The following is an 11,915-nucleotide window of genomic DNA, read 5'->3' on the forward strand; positions in this document are numbered from 1 at the left end:
AAGTGTTCTTACCATAAAAATGATAACTATATGAAGTAATATATATGCTAATATAGCTAGATGTAGTCATTCCACAATGTATTGGTACTTCAAAACATTATGTTGTACATGGTAAATATTTATAAGTTTATCTATCAATAGGTAAATAAAATATATCAGAAAGCTATAATAATCAAAACAGCACAGTATTACCATTAAAACAGACACATCAACCATCGGAACAAAATAGCAACCCAAGAAACAAACCCACGCATTAATGGTCTATTGATTTGCTTCCAAGGTACTAGGAAATAATTTTAAAAGGAAAGTCTCTTCACAAAATAGTTTTTGGGAAAACTGAATATCTACTTGCAGAAGAATGAATACGCATCCATTTTTAGATTTTCATATGGTTTAGATCTGTGCCCCCCACCAAAATATCATGTGGAATTGTAATCCTCAGCGTTGGAGTTGGAGCCTGGTTGGAGGTGATTTGCTCATGGGGGTGAATTTCTCATGAATGGTTTGGTAACATCCTCTTGGTGCTGTTCTTGTGACAGTGAGTGAGTTCTCACAAGATCTGGTTGCTCTCTGTCTTGTTCCTGCTCCCATCATGTAAGATGCTTGCTCCTCCTTTGCCTTCTGCCATTATTGGAAGCTTCCTGATGACACTGCAAAAGCTGAAACCATTATAAGGGCTGTACTGTAACTTCAGTACAGTCTGCAGAACTATGGAGCCAATTAAACTTAATTTTCTTTATAAATTACCCAGTCTCGGGTAGTTCTTTATAGCAGTAACACAGATGTACACTTCCATTAGGCTTGAGAAATGTAATAGGATGTATAACAAACAACGTAATCAAGATATGAAATATTTCAAGCACTTTGCAAAATAATCTTATTCCCTTTTGTAGTCAGTCTCGCAAATTCTCCTCTCAGTCCTTGGCAAGTGATGATCTGATCTTTGTCCCTAATCTTTGCATTTTCTAGAATATCATATAAATGAAAATATTCAGCATGTACATTTTTTAGTCTGGCTTCATTCCTTAGCATAATGTTTTTAATCTTCATTCCTGTTGTGGCATATATCAGTAGTTGGTTCCTTGTTGTTACTGAATACATTTTGCATTCTTCCAACAGAGCACTAGAGTTCCAATGGTGTTACAGCCTTGCATACACTTCGCATTGCCTGTTTCTTTCTTTAAAAAATCAGCTTCTTTAGTAAATGTGTAGTGAAATATTATTTTGGTATTTTAATTTGCATTTTTCAAAGAACTACTGTGCTGAACATTTTTTCCACCATCTCTTCTTGAGTCTCTCTCTCCTTAGTGAAGTGTTTGCTCAACATTTTTTGGCAATTTATTATTGGTTGTTTCTCTATTTAACATTGAATTTTAAGAATTCTTTATATATTCTGGACATAAGTCTTTTTTTCCAGTATATGTTTTGGAAACATTTCTCTTATTAGTGACTTATCTTTTCATTTTCTTAATGATGCCTTTCAAAAGCAACATTTAAAATTGTGAGGAAACCCAACTTACCACTTTTAAATTTTATGATTTTGTAAAACTAAAAGAAATATATTTACCAATATTACCAATATAAATATAGTTACCAATATTTTGCTTTATATTTACTTTTAGATGTTTTATAGTTACTTGGTCTATAATTCAGTACTAGGTAATGATTTTATATGATGAGCTAAGCAGTATAAGCTGAGGTTCTTTTTATTTATTTTCTTAATTTTACTTTAACAAAACAAAACAAAATTGGTTGTATAATTTTCCAGCAATTCATGATGAAAAAAATATTTTCCAATGAATCATCTGGTCATCTTTGCTTGAATTGATTAATCATGTAACTGTGGGTCTCTTTATGAACTCTCCATTCAGTTCCATTGATGTGTATATCTACACCACATGTCACAGCATAATTTTCACATTTTCTGAGACTGTATATGAAAATGAATCCCTTTGCTAACTCAGCTCTCACAGATGTCCATCCTCAATTTATTTTTAAGCAAATGGCAGAACTAGACAGGTAAGCTCCAATTTAAAAAAATCCATATAAACTAAATAAGATAAATTGAATTTATGTAAGGATACCATTAAAATCTGAAAACAAAACAAACAATAAAATTGACCTCGAAGATACACTCTAGATGAAGTTTTATGAAAACCAAACACTGCATGTTCTCCCTCATACGTGGGAGTTGAAAATGAGAAGACATGGACATAGGGAGGGGAACACCACACCCTGCGGCCTGTTGGGGTCTGCGGGGACAACGGGAGGGAAAGCATTAGGACAAATACCTAATGCACGTGGGGCTTAAAACCTAAATGACAGGCTGATGGGTGCACCAAACCACCACGGTACATGTATACCTATGTAAAAAACCTGCACGTTCTGAACTTGTATCCCAGAACTTAAAGTAAAATAAAATAAATAAATAAATTTAAAAATAAAAATAAAGACAATGGAATAAGCATACTCTATATTTCCACCAAAATAACAACATTAAAGTGAATGATATTTTAGGGAGAAATTATAAAATGATTCAAAGAGATAAAAAAGAGGGAGAAGGTAAAACAAACGTTTAAAGTAAGCTAATAGTGATAAAGAAAACAATGATGAAAATAATTGCAAATCTGATAAAGAACTCATATTCAGAATACATAAAGCATTCTCAAAACTCGATAATGTGAAAACAAAATATTCATGTCATGAAGAGCACCTGGACTTACCATGGGGTCACATCCTGATAAAACCTATCAGAAAGTCAAAAAATAACATTAAGTTCAAAAATCTTTAAGTCAACCATCCTAAATGAGAGGCCTTCTGTACATAGATACCTGTGCTTGTGGGAGCAAAGAAAAAGAATAATAAAGTTAAAAAATCTAAGAAGTAATTTATACAAGAACCAATGAATTCAGAGTTCCATAAATTAAAGGGTATGATTTACTTCCATTTATGAATCTGAGCTCCACTAAAAATAAGTCCTGGAACTTGATTAAAATTCAATGTCTGTTACGTCACTTTGGGCCAGTGAAGACACTAAACATGGAAATTGTATAATATACAAAAATAGTATAATAAAACCTAGTATCAAACTCCTCTATGAAAACTCAAGCAAGCCCCACAAATCCTGAGAAACGGATATGAAAGTGTGCTCAGATGAGTCAAGGCCTAAGAGTAAACATAGAGTAAACATAGTACTTTGGCTTGAATCATTTAAAGAAGTTAAAACACTCTTTTTTCATTCAGGCAAAAAGCTCTTTGTGTCTCTTAATATGATCAGTACTTCTCTTACTGGCCTGTAAGAGATTTACATTACTTCACAAGCCTGGTTTGGCCAAAGTGGTCAGATTCTTTTTCTTCTTTGAAGGATCCCTTACTATGCCTACATACTTAATTGGGACTAAACAAGCTCTGCATTGGATTGTTTAGTGGTTGAATCTAGGGTCAAACAGTAGTCTGTTTTCTGCCTTCTTTCTCGAACTTAGAGAAGAGAATTTCATATTCTCATCACAAAATAAAACAGTTGAAATACTGAATTAAATTTCAATTAAAAATACCCGTTTATTAGACTACACTATTAAGAGGGCACAAAGGCATGCTACAGAATGGTAAAATGTATATTTTAACACAAGTAAATTACAAGGTTTACATATGCAACACATATATAGGACTTACACCAATTAGTAAAGAAAAGAAAGGCAATACAATAGGAAAATAGGTAAGTGACTTGAGCAGGCACTTTGAAAACAAAATAGGAGACTTGAGTGTCGAATCACACTGTGAAAGTTGTTCAATTTCATTTATTATTTGACACACACTAGTTAAAATTACCAATTATAATGACAAATTATGAGGTGCCACTACAAACTTATCAGAATATTTCATCAAAGAAAAAAGAAAAGACCAACAAAAATCCCAGCAAGGAAGTAAATTGATAGCATTCATGTACTCTCAGTGGGAGTAGGTATTAGTACATCCATTGAGAAAACTGTTTGTTTATCTATTGTGGTTCAACATGTGCATATGCTATGACCCAATCATTCTATTCTTGTGCACACAACAGATATAATTAAATCAAAATGTATATAAAATGATGTTATGAAAACATTATATTCTTAACAGCTCCAAAGTGTAGAAACTGTTCATCAGTAGTGGAACAGTTAAAAATGCATAAACAAATTGTATCATATAATGATATAATGGGATATAATGGAATGTTATATAGTCAAATAATGGAATATTATGTAGCACTGAATAGGAGTGGATTGAACCTGCATGCTATGCCATGTGTTATTATCACAATATAATATTTAATAAAATAAGCTACATGCAAAATAATATATATTTCAGGCATGCATTTGTATAAAGTTCAGAACAGGTCATCTTAATTTATATTGTTAGATATGGGAATTTTGGAAGGGAGGCTAGTGATTGGGGAGGAGCTGGAGTTTTTTATGGTATTGGAAATGCTCTGAATTTTTACTTTGTTGGAGGTTAATTAGAAACATTTACTTTTTGATAACTTATTTCACTGCATAATTAGGATGTATGACACTGTTTTCTTTTGTCTTACACATCAATATGAAATAATTTGTTTTAAATGAATGTTGCACAAATATCGATTTTACATAGTTTTGCCACATTGTAATCTTGAATTCCTGTTCTGGAAAGTGGACTCCTGGATTGTTCTCACACTTCTTTCTCCTTTTCTTTGGAATATGGACACTTCATAAATGCTGAGGTGTTTGCCTTCCATTTGACAACCTCCTTCTCAGGTCCAGAGGCCAGATCTCAGTTCTTAACTTCCTAATGGGTGAACTTGAAGACCTATTGACAAATTTCTCTTCGGCCATTTTCTACCACCTTACATAGCAAAATACTGTTCATCTTCAATATTATTACCTTTTTAAGGCTCTGCCCACCTGTCATCTATTATTATGTACAGTTTCGTCAATATCCCTTTCTCTCAGGATTAATACCCATGGCATACCATGCCTGCTAGATACTATCTACTGACTATCCTTTTTTTTCTGTTTCTATGACTGGGTTTATGTTCTTATTACACCCCTCTCTACATTGACTAGTTGTCACTATTGGGCTTATACCCTTGCCAGGCTGACCTGTATGCGTAATTATAAATCATAATAAGTATAATTAATTCAGCACTTGTACTTGAAGGATGTTTGTTTGCAAACGTATTTTATTCAGTTACAGTGATTGGAATAGAAGAAGGCCAAGTGTGTGTTTTCAAAGAGTAATTGGCAACTGGAAAACATGTTTGATCATAGATTTAAAAATCATTTGTCTATAAGTCTTGGCACTATAATATGAAAGCAGTTACATAGTCATGCCATATTAAAATAGAAGAGTAAAGACGTAATGTGTTCCAGGTGACTTAAAGGAAGAGAATTTAAAGTGAATACTTCATATGGGTAAGTATGGAAGCTCTATGAAGCTGGTTTCACCTAAACAGCAGAAGATACCATAAATAAAATAGTGTCAGAGGAGCCAAACTGGAATTATAGAAGAGGTGCTTCTCAGCTAGACTGCAGTCTTGATTGACTCTGCTTGCCAAAGACGATGCTAAGGAAGAGAAGTAGCAGTGGGGTCAGGCAGGGGATTGTCCTAATCTCTCTTTCCTCCCTTTTGTGATCTGCTGCTGGTGACTTTCATTTTCCAGACACAATGGAAGCCAGGTTTCCAGGGAATTCAAGTGATGTATGCCATAGTGTTCTATGTCTCTTTGCACAAAGTAGAGCCTACAAGGGTGGGGAATGAATCTGAGGAGCAGAGATGATAAATGAAGAACTAGCATAATTACGATGTTTGCTCCTGTATTTCATACTTATCCGATTATAGTTAGAGGACTAAATATATCCTATGTCAAAAAATGCCAGATTGAGTTTAAAATAATTTGAATTGAATAATGAAAATTATTCTGGTATACCAGTACTACTTTTTTGTTTTCCAGTCTATCGTTGATGAGTATTTAGGTTGATCCTATGCCTTTGCTACTGTGAATAGTGCTGCAATGATCATATGTGTGCATGCCTTTATAATAAAACAATATGCAGCCATAAAAATGAACAAGATCGTGTCATTTGCAAGAACATGGTTGGAATTGGAGGCCATTATCCTTAGCAAACTAATGAAAGATGAGAAAACCAAGTACTGCATGTTTTCACTTATAAGTGAGAACTAAATGATGAGAAGATATGGACACATAAACAGGAACAACACACACGGAGAATGGAGGAAGTAGAGGATCAGGAAAAAGAACTAATGGGTACTAGGCTTAATACCTGGGTTATGAAATAATCTGTACAACAAACACCCATGACACAAGTTTACCTATGTAAAAAACCCACATATGTATCCCTGAACTTAGAAGTTTTTTAAAAAAAGAAAACTATCCTGGAATAGCCTGTGTTTATTAATTTTTTATGTCAGTTGCATGCAATGAGGATTATGTGCTTGCTATAAGTAAGCACTGTCCTAAGTACTTTGCATATAATAAACTAGTTATATATTATTCCTCATAAAAGAACAGGGTAGTTACACTTATTTTCCCGTTCTTTCTTTCAGATAAAGGAAGTGAGTCACAGATCAGTTACAGTAAATTGCCAAAGTTCACGTAACTGGTTAGCTTAAACTCCTCAGAGTTGTGCTCTGTACCACTAGAAAAACAAAAAAGGGGAAAGAAATATAACATTAATTGAACAATAACTTGTCTTAGCAATATCTGGAACACTATATATGTCTGATAGAACATTGCTTTTATAATACCTCCTGCTGCATTTTCTCTTTCCATAACTTTTTCTTTTCCTTTCCTGAAAAATCCCTTCCTCCTTTGATGCTCAGCTGTGAGGTTTCTCATCCACAATGAAAAGCGTATTAGTTAAACAATGAGATCCAGCATGTGGGACAGAAGAATGTAATATCAGAGATATTCTCATTCAGCAGCAAAGAAAAATAAATACAAGCTCTGCAAAGGGATGTCGCGGTGGACAAGTAGATTCTGAGAGCTTGAGAATAAGGTTGAATCAATACCTTCTTGGAACATTTAGGTCTTAAGGAAACAAATCTGTAGTTTAACTTCTTAAATTATTTGCAAAGTAAATACTTGACATACACCTTCAAGTATAAAGGTAAATCTTTATAGATGTGTATAACTCAGTTATTAATGATTAATTCTGTTTCCAGAAATCCCAAATGTGAGCCTATAGCCTGCAATTTTGTTACCTTTCCATAATTAGTCACTTATTAATAATATTTACAAAAGTTGTTTGACTTCATACAGAGAAAATAGCCATCATAGAACTTACGAATAAATCTTAACTACCTTAACTATCTCTCATTGCAAACTCAAGATTAATACTAAAAAACAAACAAACAAACAAACAAACAAAAAAAACCTTTAAAAATCCATGGTATCAGTGGTTGCAAAATCTGAAGTCTTATTGTATTTGGCAAATTAAATGTGAGGTAAAAAGTAAAATGGTCTTCATCAGCAGAAAAGAAAGATAAGTGACTTTTTAGTGACAGGTTCTCAATATTTGGAAGAATAGTGAAGCAGGAAACCTAAGCATCCCCTAGATGTTACTAAGAAACTCATTGCAGCTGTCAGTCAATGTAACTGACATAAAGAGAAAATGAAATCTATTCTAACATAATACTGGGAGTCAATGTTAATAAAAGATGGTAGAGAAGTCCAAAGGGTGTCTGAAATGTTCCAAATGCAAGTCCACTGAGAACTGAATGCTTCTAACTCTTCTTAATGCATGAACCAGAATATGAAGCAGGCTTTCCTACAGGACTTTTAGGAGGAATTAAAAGTGCTGATTTTATTAAGAAGATACTGAATTATATGGATCAATATGGAAAGATGACCATGTTACAGCTTTAAGTGAACTACAAGGCCATTTCTGATCATTGTATTAATACAAAGCAAGATTTCAGTTAAAACAGAAACAGCAATAACAACTTGAAGAACCTCCAGGGTTTTCCTCAATGGCAAGTTATATAGATCTGTGTGCTTTCAAATGTTATATTTCTCCTATGGTGAAAGGCACATTTCCAAAACTGTTCATGTTTAGTGACTATTTTGGCTGTAGAGATAGGAGTTTTCAATTCACTCCCCCTGTGAACACCAGGTTACCACCTTAGTAAGGAGCAGATCCAAGCTCCTAGAATGAACAAGGAGATACTTATTCTCCTTTCACATTTCATACTCATTTAGTTCAGAAAAAAATGGAACAGAATCAGAAATTGTAAAATACTTAAAGTACTGCATGAATGTAGGTGGTGAAATTGCTGATTGCTGGCATTTAATTCTTGTTCCTATGTCTCCGTTTTTTCTCATTTTCTGACATGTTTTGGGGGTTACCAAAGGTTTATTTTTGGCCTCTGGCCTCCCAGAGCCATTGGATATAATTTTTTGTACTCCTGCTACTTCTGAGCCTACCCAACTTCTGGGCTGATACTTGCTGTGCCATATTTTTCTCATTTTTTAAAATGATCTCCAGTACTGTGCTCTGCCTCCCAATGTCTAGCTTGTTATGTTCCTTCCATACTCTTACCATCAGCTTCCATGATACGCTTATCTGCAAAGGGTTCCATATTTTAGACTCTCTATCTCCAGCCCAGACCTCACTTCTTAAATACATACTGCATATATCCAATTGCCAATCCTCTCAGGCTATCATAACAAAATACCTTAGTTGAGGTAATTCATAAATTCACAGCAGTAACTGTACTTTACTGTTCTAGGTGGCAGCAGATTCAGTGCCTGGTGAGGCCTCACTCTATCCTTCAAAGATGGTGCCTTCTCACGGTGTCCTCACATGACAGGAGGGCCAAAGGTTATGCCCTCACATGATGGAAGGAACAGTAAGCTTTATCAAGCCTCTTATCTATGGACACTAATCCCATTTATGGGGGTGGTCCCCTTGTGACCTAATCACCTCCTAAAGGCCCACCTCTTAATATTGCCGCAATGAGGATTAGGTTTCAACATGAATTTTGGAGGAACAAAAACTTTCAGACCATAGCACCAAACATCTCCTAGTTTTTATCTGGTAATTTTACAGGCACCACAAAGTTTTACCAAGAATTATACTTTTATGATTAAGACTATGAGTTTTGAACCTAGAATTGCTAGATTTTAATCTTTATTACTTATAACTGTGTGACCTTAAAGAAATGATTTAACATCAAGGATCAAATGGTTGTAGATGTGTGGTGTTGTTTCTGAGGGCTCTGTTCTGTTCCATTGTACTATATATCTGTTTTGGTATCAGTACCTGACAAAAACAAGCAATGGGGAAATGATTCCTCATTTAATAAATGTTGTTGGGAAAACTGGAGAGCCATATGCAGAAAGCTGAAACTGGACCCCTTCCTTATACCTTATACAAAAATTAACTCAAGATGGATTAAAGACTTAAACGTAAGACCTAAAACCATAAAAACCCTAGAAGAAACCCTAGGCAATACCACTGAGGACACAGGCGTGTGCAAAGATTTCATGACTAAAACACCAAAACCAATGGCAACAAAAGCCAAACTTGACAAATGGGATTTAATTAAACTGAAGAGCTTCTGCATAGCAAAAGAAACTATCATCAGAGTGAACAGGCAACCTAGAGAATGGGAGAAAATATTTGCAATCTATCCATCTGACAAAGGGCTAATATCCAGAATCTACAAGGAACTTAAACAAATTTACAAGAAAAAAACTAACAACCCCATCAAAAAGTGGGCAAAGGATATGAACAGACACTTCTCAAAAGAAGACATTTAGGTAGCCAATAAACATATGAAAAAAAACTCATCATGACTGGTTATTAGAGAAATGCAAATCAAAACCACAGTGTCATAACACATCACCCCAGTTAGAATGAACGATCATTAAAAAGTCAGGAAGCAACAGATGCTGGAGAGGATATGGAGAAATAGAAAAATGTTTACACTGTTTGTGGGAGTGTAAATTAGTTCAACCATTGTGGAAGACAGTGTGGCAATTCCTCAAGGATCTAGAACCAGAAATACTATTTGACCCAGCAATTCCATTACTGGGTATACACCCAAAGGATTATAAATCACTCTACTATAAAGACACATGCACACATATGTTTATTGTAGCACTATTCACAATAGCAAAGACTTGGGACTAACGCAAATGCCCATCAATGACAGACTGGATTAAGAAAATGTGGCATATATACACCACAGAATACTGTGCAGCCATAAAAAAGGATGAGTTCATGTCCTTTGCAGGGACATGGATGAAGCTGGAAACCATCATTTTCAGCAAACTAACACAAGAACAGAAAACCAAACACCACATGTTCTCACTCATAAGTGGGAGTTGAACAACGAGAACACATGGACACAGAGTGGGGAACATCACACACCGGCGTCTGTTGGGGGCTGGGAGGCTAGGGGAGGGATAACATTAGGAGAAATACCTAATGTAGATGATGGGTTGATGGGTACAGCAAACCACCAGGGAACGTGTATACCTATGTAACAAACCTGCACGTTCTCCACATGTACCCCAGAACTTAAAGCATAACAAAAAAAANAGCTGGAAACCATCATTTTCAGCAAACTAACACAAGAACAGAAAACCAAACACCACATGTTCTCACTCATAAGTGGGAGTTGAACAACGAGAACACATGGACACAGAGTGAGGAACATCACACACCGGCGTCTGTTGGGGGCTGGGAGGCTAGGGGAGGGATAACATTAGGAGAAATACCTAATGTAGATGATGGGTTGATGGGTACAGCAAACCACCAGGGAACGTGTATACCTATGTAACAAACCTGCACGTTCTCCACATGTACCCCAGAACTTAAAGCATAATAAAAAAAAAAAAAAAGAAAAAAAAGAAATGATTTAAACTTTCCTTTTTAAATTTTTTTTAAAATTTCCATAGGTTATTGAGGAACCAGTGATGTTTTGTTACATGAGAAAGTTCTTTAGTGGTGATTTGTGAGATTTTCATGCACCCATCACCTGAGCAATATACACGGAATCCTATTTGTAGTATTTCATGCCTCGCCCTGTTCCTGCCCTTTCTCCAAGTCCCCAAAGTCCACTGTGTCTTTCTTATACCTTTGCATTCTTGCAGCTTAGCTCCCACTTCTGAGTGAGAACATACGATGTTTGGTTTTCCATTCCTGAGTTACTTCACTTAGAATAATTGTCTTCATCTCATCCAGGTCTTTCGTTGTGAATGCCATTAATTCATTCCTTTTCACGGCTGAGTAGTATTCCATCATATATATATACACACACACACACACACATATATATTCCATCATATACCTATCATATATATTCCATATATATATACACATATATATGTGGAATACATATATATGATGGTATAGTTATATGATAGTATATATATGATGCAATATATACATATATATATCACAGTTTTTGTTGTTGTTGTTGTTGCTTTTTTTTTTTTGAGATGGAGTTTTGCTGTTGTTGACCAGGTTGGAGTGCAATGGTGCAATCTTGGCTCACCCCAACCTACGTCTCCCAGGTTCAAGTGATTCTCCCGCCTCAGCCTCCCAATTAGTTGAGATTACAGGCATGTGCTGCCATGCCTGGCTAATTTTTTTGTACTTTTAGTAGAGACGGGGTTTCTCCATGTTGCTCAAGCTGGTCTCGATCTCCCAACCTTAGGTGATCTGCCAGCCTTAGCCTCCCAAAGTGCTGGGATTACAGGCGTGAGACACCGCACCTGGCCTATACCACAGTTTCTTTATCCTCTCATTGGTTGATGGGCATTTGGGTTGGTTCCATGTTTTTGCAATTGCGGATTGTGCTGCTATACACATGTGTGTGCAAGTATTTTTTTTTTTTTTTTTTTTTTTGTATAATGACTTCTTTTCCTC

Source organism: Rhinopithecus bieti, unplaced genomic scaffold (assembly GCF_001698545.2).
Source record: "Rhinopithecus bieti isolate Rb0 unplaced genomic scaffold, ASM169854v2 scaffold_44748, whole genome shotgun sequence".
In the NCBI taxonomy this organism is placed as follows: Eukaryota; Metazoa; Chordata; class Mammalia; order Primates; family Cercopithecidae; genus Rhinopithecus; species Rhinopithecus bieti.